The sequence below is a fragment of the Carassius auratus genome, unplaced genomic scaffold, assembly GCF_003368295.1.
Source record: "Carassius auratus strain Wakin unplaced genomic scaffold, ASM336829v1 scaf_tig00016667, whole genome shotgun sequence".
NCBI classification, from domain to species: domain Eukaryota; kingdom Metazoa; phylum Chordata; class Actinopteri; order Cypriniformes; family Cyprinidae; genus Carassius; species Carassius auratus.
Window position 1 is genome coordinate 242,019 of NW_020524700.1, and position 14,003 is coordinate 256,021.

Sequence of the window (14,003 nt, forward strand, 5' to 3'; positions counted from 1 at the left end):
ACTGGAGTAATGCCCTTGGCTAACTTGCAGAATCTGGTCAGGAATCTAGGTGTCATATTTGATAGTTCTCTTAATTTTAATAAACAAGTTAGCTCTGTTGTAAAAAGGTAGTTTTTATCAGCTTAGAACAGTAGCTAAGATGACGCACTTTTTATCCAAGAAAGATCTTGAAACAGTAATTCATGCTTTTGTTTCCTCACGCTTAGACTACTGTAATTCTCTGTACACAGGTCTAACCAAACATAATTTAAATAGACTTCAGTTAGTTCAGAATGCAAGACTCCTCACAGGTACCAAAAAGTGTGAGCAGATAACCCCAGTTTTAGCTGAGCTCCACTGGTTACCAGTGAAATTCAGAATTGATTTTAAAATCTTACTTTTTGTTTTTAAAGCTCTACAAGGTCAAGCCCCTTTGTATATTTCTGAGCTTTTGTCTACTTACTCTGCCGCCCGACCACTCAGGTCTGCAACCCAACAGCTACTTGCTATCCCCAAGACACATTTTAAGACAAATCTGAAAACACACTTTTACTCTCTTGCTTTTAATTCTCTATAAAAAAAATATTTTTTACATTTTTTTATATATTCTACAGCCTTATAATTTATGTTTATGTTTTATTCAATTATTTTAGTGTATTCAAGGAGTTTTGTACTCATTTTTATGTATTGTCATGGCATATTGTTTCTGCCTTCCCTGTTTTAACTTGTAAAGCACTTTGGGTCAACTGTTGTTCGGTTAAATGTGCTATACAAATAAAATGACTTGACTTGACTTGACTACTTGATGACCTCTGCAGAATGAGGAACGAACCGAGGAAAATCACGCGTCAAAGAAGGTGGAGTTTCAGAACACCTCCACAGATTGCGTAACTGCCACAGACCAATAGAAACTCAAAGGTGTTTGGGAGTCAAAAAAACCTCCCCTAGAAAGTTTGCTTTGGTGAGCCATTTCAAACTGTCAAAATGAACTCAAAACAAACTTCGTTTTGGCCTGATTTTGTTCGAAATTACATCATATCAGTTCGTTCTTTGATTTTGTTTGAAGTATATTGGGGTCTTCACTATTTGCTGCTTCAACTATATTATTAAACAGCTCTATATATCTTTCCTATCAGAACGAATCAAAATATGACCAACTGTTTGAAGCTCTATATTCTTAATGTTCATAATCACTGAAGAATCAAGAATAAACACCAACCTGTTTCGTCTTCAGTGTGTTTCATTCTGCAGGGTTCTGGATCTCTCATGTTCTCTCTGTTCTTCAATAAACTCTGTCTCTGCAGATTTCACTTCTTCCTGATGCTTTGATACTCGTCTTCACTTGTAGACTGATGGGAATATTCCAGCATTTATTGATAAACTGCAGTGGGAGGAGCTTCACTGAAGGCAATACTGTTGTGGGAGGAGCTTCACTGAAGGCGATACTGTTGTGGGAGGAGCTTCACTGAAGGTGTGCTTGTTGTGGAAGGAGCTTCACTGAAGGTGTGCTTGTTGTGGGAGGAGCTGAAATTTAAACAGCATTGTGAACTGAGAGGGGATCCATGTTAACTGCATACACTCCTGAGTAATGGTTGCATATTATTAACACACAAGTAATTCTTTAACTGGTCAAATAACTCAGCACACAACAATGTATGCAGCTCAAATATTTGTAATTTTAGCTACTCGCTAATAATCAGACAGCCTAACTGTCATTAAGTTAATCCAAATTTCACAAAAAGCTCATGGACGTAATTATAATGTAAGTCAGACATCAGACAGAGTTGCGGTTTTTGCCTCTACTGAGGAAGGTTCATTCACCTGTTTTGAGACATTTTGCTCAATTTTTTTTAAATGTTCATCTTATCTCAAGTGACTTTTCCTTCTGATTTAAAGATGTAAATATAACAATTTGTGTTTCCTGTTAGCTAAATCTCACATACATCTCTAAACCTATTTTCTTTACTCTGAGTTGATCTAAACAAGTATATGAAAACGATCCAAAGTTCTGTTCATCCCGAAGCAGTGAAAACTCCATCTCTACATTCATTATATGTGTCGCCTTAAGGTTTTTATTTTCAGATTGTTTTGTTGTTAACTTGGAAACATATCCCTTATGAAAACTAACCCCCAAAAACATGGTTACTACAGTTAAATCATGGTAAGCACAAGTTAACCATGGTTTTGCTACACTAACCACTGTTTAGATTAAAAGATTAAAAAGGTATCAGTTAAAAAAACTACAACTACTAAATCCTCCAGAAACCATTCCAATATGTTGATTTACTATCAGTGTTGTTCTTCTTGGCTTTCTATCCATCAAATAATCCTAAACAAAATGTCACAGGGTTCCAAAAAATATTAAGCAGCAAAACAGTTTCCAGAACTGGTAATAAATCAATATATTAGAATGATTTTTTGAAGGATCATGACTGAAGGATCATTCTGATTTGCATCACTGAAATAAATTATATTTTAAAGTATATTAATTATGTCTTATATATGTATAAATAACCTCTGACACGGAGAAGAGAGAAAACTCATCACACGACGGCTGAAGTAACCGAATGTCTGAACATAAACCAAATGCACATTGACAGACCTTCTTCCATCTGTTCTGCAAACTGTAAACAAATGTATAAATGTGGAAATATCAGTAATAATTGTGTCTAGGTGTATCGGGTACAGAAAGTATTGTGGCGGGAGTGGCTCAGTGGTTCATGTAGGTTGTCTACAAACCCGAAGGTTGGTGGTTCAATCCCCGGCTCCACCTGACCAAGTGACACCTGACCCCAGCTGGATGGCGCCTTGAATGGCTGACACTGCAGTCGGTGTGTGAATGAGTGTGTGAATGAGTGTGTGAATGGGTGAATGTGAGGCAAATTGTAAAGAGCTTTGGATGGCCATGTGGTCTGTTGAAAGCGCTATATAAATGCAGTCCATTTACCATTCATATGTAGAATTACACAAAAATGATCAAACGTGTACCTGATATGCATGTGTGTGTACCTTCCCCTTTAAATTTCTGACTCCAATGTTGTCCTTAATTTCCTCCTCTTCCCTTTCTGCACTGTCTCTGCATTGCACACGTTCTGTTCAACTAATAAAAATATTCATCGCTAGCAAACAATAGTCTTAGCAGTTTCGCTTTTAATTGACCGTAGGATCCAAAGCCACGTCTTCAACGCTTTTGATGTTCTTAAACTTTGTTACAACTCTGAGTGAACCGGTTCAAACGCTCAGAGCACACAGCAGGGAACTGAACGAATCATTCAAACTGATTCACGAACCAATTCACTGGTTTGCCAACTGGTCTGATCAAGCTTTTGAACAGAATTGACTCAAAAGAATCATTCACGAATGAGCATCGCTCATTGCCCAGAGAAAAGTAGACAATGCTTTTGGAATAAACTGAAGCATTTATAACTTCTATTACCTTAAGGTAAAGTAACGAGAAGAGCGTGGCTCACAGTAACGAAGTAAAAGTAAAATTTTTTTCACTAGAAACGTACTTAAGTAAACGTACCCATTTTTTTAATATACTCCAAAAGTATTAGTTACTCATAAAATGTACTTAAGTAAATGTAATGAAGTAAATATAACGTGTTACTACCAACCTCTGTACATAATAATATAAAAAGAAATCTGCAAAAAGAAAAAAATAAATATTTACAAACCTGCATGACTTGATTTACATTATGCAATCCAATCGGAGCACTTCGAAACAGTGAATCATTTTGCGATGTAAGGGTTCAACTGATTCAGATTTTCAAAAAATTCAGTTTCAGCCATTTCTACATGTGCTTTTTAAAATCATCATAGGCGATGTTGAAATTTGAAAATTAACAGCTCTTTTGATTCAGGCCCGTATGCATAAACCATCTCAGAAATGCTCTTAAGAATAGCCTTAAGCTTTGACTTAAGTGTCAAAATTCTTAGTAAAAGCAGGACTTTTCTAAAAGTAGGATACTTTTATAAAGAAGCTAAAAGCAACTTTCAGTAAAGTCTAAGACTGACTCTTAAGTGTTGACTGAGGTGACACTTAAGTGTTGAGAAACTAAGGGCTACAACAATGATGTCAACCCAAAATGGCTGCCTCTGAAACAGCCAACGGAGAGTCTGATCACGTGAAGTCACAGCAGCACAACACCAATCATTTAATGCAACTAAAATAAAATTACTTCATTAAGACGCTATTTAAATGTATTTTTTTAAATGCTTTGCATTGTGCAAAATTATTAAAATGAAATAAACAAAAAAAAAAACTGATGTTTTGAAATTGTTTTCTATTGGTATGTCTCCTCATTTACTGTTGGAGCAATGATTTGAAAATGAGTTTCATCAACGGCTCAAACAACTCCAGGAAAGCCCACAATTCTCATAAAAGTGACTAGTTTTTGCAGCATGGTTTGACGGTCGGTTGGACAGTCAGTGAACAGCCATATAGCAGTGGCAAAAATAAATAAATAAATGAAATTATTCATAAAAATTAATGATTTTTGTAAACATATTGCATAGCTGCTTAGAGTAAGTTGTTTTAATTATGATAATAATGCAATAAACATGCCAAATTGTGCAGTCATAATTTTTGGACTTGCTGTCAGACAAAGAAATTATGAACAATGCTGCATCGAAACTCTGATTTCTGCCACGTGTAAACTTGCTACATGCTCAACAGCACAAAAACAGTCTGTTCCAGAGGCCTTAGACGACTTCTGCAGCCATATAGAGACAGAAATAGATAATGCAGTGGCTTTTCATTTAGTTCCACAATGTTGTTATTAGGGCTGGGTATTGATTCAGATGTTCAAGATCGATTTGATTTCGATTCACAAGCTTTCAAATCGATTTCTATTTCGATTCGATTTTCTATTATAGTTGTAATCGGGCCTAACTTTCGGCCTGAGCCCGACAAGTACATTTTGATTGACAGCTTTTTAAAAGCCGGAACCCATTTACAACCCGACATTATTCAAATGTACCAAGCAAGCAGCTATATATTTGCTTTTTATTTATTAAATACGGAAAACTGATTGATAAAACATTTGTCAAAATTAAGATACAATTTATACAAAACGAAAATCTTTTAAAAAGAGTTTTCTATAAAACAAAACTTAATGAAGTCGTCAAAATCATGTTTTACCAAAAACAGCACTGTTGCTCCCCATGCAGTCTCCTTCTCTACGTGCAGACTGAGCTCGTGCGTCATCTTCATGCCAGTTATTCGGCCAATAAAGTGTAGGACTATGTTTTTCAAAAATGTGCCTAGTACTAGGACCCGACCGACTGCGACCCGAATATCATTAAAAATATTTTTGAATGACTCGTAACTGCGGGCGACTGCAGACACTCGCTCATTTTGGATCAACCTGCGCATCACTGATCCGGACGCAGACACGGCCAGTGCGGACGTGGACGTCTTCCATTTATACTTCCGAAAGCGCACGCTGATGGTCAGCACTGAAACATACATGTGAACAAATAATTGCCCAGAATTATTGCACATCGCTGTCTTTATATTCTTTAATGACGGATTGGCAATGGGCTTCTTCACACTGCCTGAACATGTGCAATTGTGCTTTTGAAGCATACTGACCAAACGCACCTGTCCGCGCGGTCGTCTGCTCAGAGCCTCGGCACACACTCTCCGATGAAGACGTCACGCCTACCTAGCGGTCCATAGCGGACTCGCGGACGCAGAAAAAGGCTTTAAGAGGCAGTCTGTAAGACGCGCACGGGAGCATGACTTGACGCGCGACATTGCAGAAAATGTGCGTTCACAAATGTAGCCTATATTGATCCAAATATGGAAAGCACTTTCAAATGAGGGTGAGTTATTAATTACACAATTTTGCTATCTGGGTGAACTAACCCTTTAAATAGGCGAAATGCCGTGAACAGTTAAAACTGACCTCAGAAGACTCCACGTCTAAAGCTTCGGCAGCTCTTTGTGCCTCATCAGGCGAAGACTTAAATAACAGCGCTTTGCACAAAGGTACGTTACCTGGCATTACGGACAGACTTTGATATAAAACCTTCTCTCTTTCCAAAAAGCTCTCGGGTTAAGGAGTTCCAGGCGCCAAAAATCAGACTTGTGTGCCGGGGCATAAAACCGAGTCCTGAGAAGTTCAGCTCATAAACCCCGCCCCCTGCATGTAAACGAATGGAACCTCTCTTTCAAAAAAAGAAAGGGCGGCTGGCCCATAGACATATAAATACCTAGACGCCTCATTGGCCGCTTTGAGCCGTTGCCGCTATACGTCAACGCGTCCGCCATGTTGGTGAGGGCAAGACTGCCTTAAAACAAATCAAAGTAAACGGGGGAGCTGCGGATTTTACTGTATAAAAACACGATAACGTTCACATTTATCAACCGATTTCAGAGGTTTGTGATCTACGTGCAGTTAAAAAAAAACTTTGCCTCCAGTTATTTAGTTAGGTTTGGAAAGTTATTAATTGAAAGCTCACATTTGTCTCACTTGTTGATTTCGTTGATTTTTTTCGGTTTACAAATCTGTTAATTTAGTATAACTGTGACATATTCATGTAATGTAATTTGAATGTACATTACATGATATGTAGTTGTTTTATTGCTTTCTCTGTGTTCGGTCCCAACATTTTTCTTTCTTTTTTTCTCTCTCTCTCTTTCTTGTGTCTCAGGTCAGAACACAGCTCATTCCCTTTGAAATACTGGGATAAAATCTAAATAATACATCTTTAAACACTAATAATTTACTATCATTGAGAAAATTAATAAAACAAGTAAATACAAATCAAAAAGTGACACACTTGTAGTCTGCTTTTCATTTTGATAGCACTATAGCGTACAGATGAACTCCACAACAAATAATAACATGTAACTGATGAGGCTATGGATCCAGTGAAAATGAAAATATCACTGATACAGTGCACAGTAGAAATATAGTACAAGTGATATTTTATATTAAAAAGTATATGTAGTACAACTTAAAGTGAATAATATGAAAAGCGAGTACAACGGTACAATAACATACCAGTATGTGATATAATAGATTTATAATAGCATAAAATTATATGTAAAATATGAATAATACCATAATAAATAACTGAACAACAATAGGTTCAGTCAGAACATAGATTTCATTTTTAAACAGCATTTATATACATATGTATGTGTCACGAAATGTATTCTGAATAATTCAGATTGCTTTCATTGATTTATTTCAAAATGTTTTGTGTGATGTTGTCCATTATTGATAGTTTTCATACTTAAGCTGTGAAAGGAACATTTTTAAGGGCTCAACACAACAGCTTTTATGATGCAGAAGCCACTTTAGTTTTTGATTCTGAATATATTATTCAGGTGTTTTGTTATTTATTTCAGAAATCCTTGTGATATATAATATTCAGTTTGTGCTGGTCTGACTTAAACACTCAAAATAGTGTTTAAAAATTACCTTCTGTTTTACTTTGTGTTTGTATAGACCATAACGCATAAAAGCGCATTAACAGGAACATTAAAGAATGTTCTTTAAAAAAGTAACTAAACAGTAAAACAGTAATGCATTACTTTTTTGGTGTAAGTAATCAACAAAGTAATTGAGTTACTTTTTGAATTAAGTAACTACTGTAACTAGTTACTGATATGAATGTTTGAGTGTGAGTATGTGAGGTTTACCTTGCACAACAAAATCTCAAAGTATAGTTATGTTTATCACAGACCAGAATATGAGATGGTCCCCTCAAAAAACTTTATATTAATCAAAATTAATAATCATTATAACAACATCACACTGAGTTTATCATGATATTGCAGCTGGACTCACTATGAGTTCCTATGTTTTTCATTTATAGGCTATTAACATCATGTAGTTTTTGTGTAAAGACACACGCAGTACATTATCAGCATTAAAAAGCCTGTGCAAAGCTTTTTAATTGCAGTATATAGTATTAGAATATGAGCTGGGTCATTCTGTCGATTCATTCAGGGCTGCTCTGGGTTTAGTACAAACACAACACTAGTCTAGGGAGGTATAGTCTTGTCTCTTGGAAATGTAGAGAACAGGTTTCCTCAGCTTTCCTTAAGGTTGTCCTTGTCCTGTTTGCAAATGGCTAAAAGGGAAGAAAAAAAGAATACATAGAATCAGTTCACAGTTTTGTGAAAAGCAATGAAATCCTTATAATCAAGTGATGATAAACTTAATCGATAACACTTTTGAATAACGGTCCATTAGTTAATTTTATTTAACTACTTTAGTTAACATGATCTAAGCAAGAACAATCCTTCTACAGCATTTATTAATCTTAGTTGATGTTCATTTCAACATTGTCACGGAAAAGAAGACTGGATGCAAGTGCAAGTTAATATCTCTTTAATGAGCGTATATCACAGTAGAGTCAGATATGCAGGAGATGACAAGACAAACTAGCAGCAGGAGAGATGGCAACACAGGGACCTTGATGGGCGTTGGTGCTTGTGATGAGAGGAGTCCGTGAAGTGCCCGTGGCTGAAGTGATGAACGATGTAATCCAGAACGAATATCCAAGGAACAAACAGGCAACAGGAAACTGAGACGAGAGATCCAGAGCAGGAACAACTACACGGGGGACAACACAACACCAGGACTCCAAACAACGATCTGACAAACATCAGATGAAAGACAAGGCGTTAATATAGGCCAGATGGAATAAGCCGCAGCTGCAGCTGATCAGTAATCAGCGACGACGCCCACACAGAACAATCAGGTGATATATCCCGCAACCTACACACAGACAACAAGACTACATTATGTATCAATGAACCGTGACAGTACCCCTCCTCCTAGGAACGCCTCTCGGCGTTCCCACCACCCCTTACCTGTCGATTGTAATCATCGATAAGGGAGTGATCCAGAATGTCCCGGGCAGGTACCCAACTTCTCTCCTCTGGACCGTAACCTTCCCAGTCCACCAAGTACTGGAATCCACGTCCCCTCCGCCTCGAGTCCAGAATACTGTTAACCGAATAGGTGGGTTCCCCGTCTACGAGTCGCGGCGGTGGAGGAACCGGGACAGGCGGATTAAGCGGTGAGTGAAAAACTGGTTTAATTTTGGAAACATGAAAGGCGGGATGAATCCTCCTGTACGCTGGAGGCAATTTGAGGCGGACTGCCACCGGACTAATGATTTTGGTGACAGTAAACGGGCCAATGAATTTGGGAGCAAGTTTATTAGCAACTGAGCGGAGCGGAATATTCTTAGTAGAAAGCCACACTTTTTGACCGACGACGTATACGGGTGGCTTTGACCGGTGGCGATCGGTCTTAGCCTTGATGCACGCCCTCACCTGCAAGAGAGTCTCACGGGCTCTGTTCCAGGTGTGGCGGCACCTCTGGACAAAGGCGTGGGCAGAGGGGACCGCGACTTCGGATTCCAGACTGGGAAAAACAGATGGCTGGTAACCTAAGCTAGATTCAAACGGGGAGAGGCCCGTAGAAGACACTGGTAACGAATTATGTGCGTACTCAATCATAGAGAGTTGTTGGCTCCAGGAGGAAGGATTCTTGGACGCCAAACATCGCAACATGCGTTCTAAATCCTGGTTGGCTCTCTCGGTCTGACCATTGGTTTGGGGATGGAACCCAGAGGAAAGACTAACCGTTGCCCCCAGCAACTTACAAAACTCCTGCCAGAATTTGGACACAAACTGGGGCCCCCTGTCAGAAACCACATCCACCGGGAGGCCATGTATCCGGAAGATGTGGTCAATGACAGCGACCGCTGTCTCCTTGGCAGAAGGTAATTTGGCCAAGGGTATGAAATGGGTCGCCTTCGAGAACCGGTCCACAACGGTCAAAACAACCGTATACCCTTGGGAGGGTGGGAGGGCGGTGACAAAATCTAGCGCGATGTGGGACCAGGGTCTTGAAGGGACAGACAGCGGTTGGAGTAACCCATCTGGAGGACGGTTGGAAGTCTTACCAGTGGCGCAAACCGAGCAAGCCAAAACAAAATCGCGGATGTCGCGAGCCATACCTGGCCACCAGAACCGTTGCTTGACCAAAGATCTGGTTCGATTAACCCCTGGATGACAAGCTATGTTAGAGCAATGACCCCACTTAATGACGCAGGACTTTAACTCATCCGGCACAAATAAACGGTTCGGTGGGCACGCGGGCGGAGGCGTTACCCCTTCTAAGGCCGCTAGGACCTTCGACTCGACCTCCCATGTTAGAATAGAGACCACTAATGTCTCAGGAAAAATACACTCGGGAGTGGATGGGCGTTCGGACGGACCAAAAGTGCATCGGGCTTGATGATTTTGGAGCCCGGGGCGGTACGATAGAGTAAAATCAAAACGACCGAAAAAAAGTGCCCACTGAGCCTGCCTGGAATTGAGCCTTTTAGCTGATCGTATATACTCTAAGTTCTTGTGATCAGTCCAAACGATAAAGGGCACCCCCGAACCCTCTAACCAGTGACGCCACTCCTCTAACGCTAATTTGACCACCAACAACTCTGTTACCAATATCATAATTACTTTCCGCGGGAGACAAACGGTGAGAGTAAAACGCGCAAGGGTGCATCTTGTTATCTGAGGGAGACCGCTGGGAAAGAACTGCTCCTACCCCCACCTCTGACGCATCGACCTCCACCACGAACTGAAGTGAGGAATCAGGGGCAATCAGAATGGGAGCCGAAACAAAGTGACTCTTCAGTTTAGCAAATGCAGCTTCGGCTGCATCTGACCACCTGAAGGCCGTTCTGGGGGAGGTCAAGGCAGTCAGAGGTGCGGCTAGTTGGCTGAAGTTGCGAATAAAACGCCGGTAGAAATTGGCAAACCCCAGAAACCGCTGTAGGACCTTACGGGAATCTGGACTTGGCCAATCCACCACAACCTTAACCTTGTCAGGATCCATGCGAATTCCCTCAGACGAGACGATGTACCCTAGGAAGGAAACAGATTGTGCATGAAATTCGCATTTCTCCGCCTTGACAAAAAGACCATTCTCTAACAGCCGCTGAAGCACATTGTCTGACATGTAGAACATGTTTCTGGAGAGACGAAGAAAATTAGGGGTGCTCCGATCGCGATCGGCCGATCGTTATTCGCATCTCGTCAGTAAAGCCGGTTCTCTAATCAGCCGTTAATTCCATCAGGTGCGTGATTGCACATAGAGCAGCTGTTACTACACAGAGCCGTTGTTAATAGAGAAGATGCGCAAATCCACTTTATTTTCAGCGTTTTTTGGCGCATCTTTCAAGTCAACTTTTATGTGATGAAAGTCTAGTCGAAGTCGACTAGTCGCTGATCACGTCCTTAATGAACAAATAAGCTTGGAGCTGAAAAAAAAACAAAACAGATTGTACACATCTATGGCCAGACATTGGGACTTGTGACTTGGTGACTTTGACTCGAGTCGCTATTTTTAGGACTTGAGACTTGACTCGGACTTGGAAGTTAAAGACTCGGGACATGACTTGACTTGAGACACGATGACTTGAATGACTTGAGTGTTAATCAAATCATGTTTTCAGTTTGAATATAAAATATATAAATTATTTTTTTAAATAAAGTTGATTACTCAGCTGGAGCGCAGGCCGAGAATAGCGTCGTGACTGGATCAGGACACTATCATCAGTCATGCCCTCTCTACCTTACACACACCACGCCCACTTAAATCAGATATCACATCACATCAACATGTCAGCCTGAGAGGTACCGAGGGTCATCGCTTTTGTCTTCAATAGTTCGCGACTAAAAACGCGTGGAAAACGCTAGTCGCGCCGCTTTCTCCTTCTTTCCAAAGCGCTCGGGCAGAAGTGCTCCTGGGGCGTCTGTCTTTGATAAGCATCCACGACACGCTCTCTCTCAATGAAGACGTAGAAATTTCAGCAAAGGATAAATGGATTTGCAGCACTAAAAATCGCTCGCAGTAGCTCTGCTACTAAATTCATTTCAAAATGGCAATCCATATACAGCTATGAACAGCTGTTCCTCCATCTTAGCTGAGCTTTCAACGTTGATACGGGAAAGGGTGAAGCTGATTGGTTAGTTATTGTCACATGACCTGCGGTGCGCTTGGGGCATTCTGAAAAGTTTAGATGTTTTTTACTCGATGCGGTGCGCGTCGTGAGCGCGTTGCTTCCATTATGAGCGCGCATAAATTTTTGTTACCTTGTCTTTCTCATAGAGCAAAACAATTAATCAGAAAAACAAATGTAGCTGCCGCGATTACCCAATCATGAGAAGTGCATATTACATATATATATATATATATATATATATATATATATATATATATATATATATATATATATATATATATATATATATATATACATACAGTACAGACCAAAAGTTTGGACACACCTTCTCATTCAAAGAGTTTTCTTTATTTTCATGACTATGAAAATTGTAGAGTCACACTGAAGGCATCGAGGGCTATTTGAGCAAGAAGGAGAGTGATGGGGTGCTGCGCCAGATGACCTGGCCTCCACAGTCACCGGATCTGAACCCAATCCAGATGGTTTAGGGGTGAGCTGGACCGCAGACAGAAGGCAAAAGGGCCAACAAGTGCTAAGCATCTCTCGGGGAACTCCTTCAAGACTGTTGGAAGACCATTTCAGGTGACTACCTCTTGAAGCTCATCAAGAGAATGCCAAGAGTGTGCAAAGCAGTAATCAAAGCAAAAAGTGGCTACTTTGAAGGACCAAGAATATTACATATTTTCAGTTGTTTCACACTTTTTTATGTTATGTATATAATTCCATATATAATTCCATATGTGTTAATTCATAGTTTTGATGCCTTCAGTGTGAATCTACAATTTTCATAGTCATGAAAATAAAGAAAACTCTTTGAATGAGAAGGTGTGTCCAAACTTTTGGTCTGTACTGTACATAACAAAAAAAGTATGAAACAACTGAAAATACGTCATATTTATATTCTATACTCTGAGAGAGAGAGAGAGAGAGAGAGAGTGTGTGTGTGTGAGAGAGAGAGAGAGAGAAGAAATGTAACTAGAGGTGCTCCGATCACGATCGGCCGATCACTATGCGCATCTCCTCAGTAAAGCCGGTTTTCTAATCAGCGGTTAATTCCATCAGGTGCGTGATTTCACATAGAGGACCTGTTACTACACAGAGCCGTTGTTAATAGAGAAGATGCGCAAATCACGTTAATTTTCAGCGTTTATTGGCCCATCTTCTCAGTTAACAACGGCTCTGTGTAGTAACAGGTCCTCTATGTGAAATCACGCACCTGATGGAATTAACCGCTGATTAGAAAACCGGCTTTACTGACGAGATGCGCATTAATGATCGGCCGATCGTGATCGGAGCACCCCTAAATGTAACAGTTTAATGTTGTATGTAAACTGTGTTTGAGAGAGAGAGAGAGAGAGAGAGAGAGAGAGAGAGAGAGAGAGAGAGGTGTTCAGAGAGGAGTCTGTTGGATGTTTAGTTTTATGAAATCAATGTTGAAAATGTAAAACATTTTCATTTTATCAGCAGAAGTGAAAAATAAATAATTTTAGGAAGTTAAAATTTTGTTTGATTCCATGATGTATTTTACTGAACATGAGTATTTACAATGCAAATCCAAATTATTTTAATTTACTGACAGTTACTTATATTTTGTCTTTTAACTTTATTAAGATCAGATTCTGCAGGTAAAATAACAATATTAAGGTGACTTGACTTGGACTTGACTTGACATAGCTTGTGACTTGACTTGACTTGACTTGCCCAAGAAAAAAATACTTGGGACTTACTTGAGACTTGAAGGTTAAGACTTGAGACTTACTTGAGACTTGCACATGTGTGACTTGGTCCCATCTTTGTCTATGGCACATGACACGTCTATTGCTCCTATAACAGCTCATTTGTATCAGTTCTTTTGCCTTTGTGTTGATTTCTCACAGATTTCTGCTCCTTCTAAATCAGATATAGATAACGCAGCACAGTAAAGATTACATTTGTATGAATGCATTAGTGAGAGCGATTGTGTGTGTGAATTATTTCTACATGGCTAGGGTGACCATATGAGCCATTTTCCCAGGACA

The 14,003-nt window shown here is 39.7% G+C and overlaps 1 pseudogene; it reads right to left on the reverse strand.

Annotated features, from left to right (window-relative positions):
- Nucleotides 1-6,226, reverse strand: part of LOC113075287 (zinc finger protein 721-like) — an 85,219-nt pseudogene extending 78,993 nt beyond the window's left edge.
- Nucleotides 6,227-14,003: the final 7,777 nt, after the last annotated feature.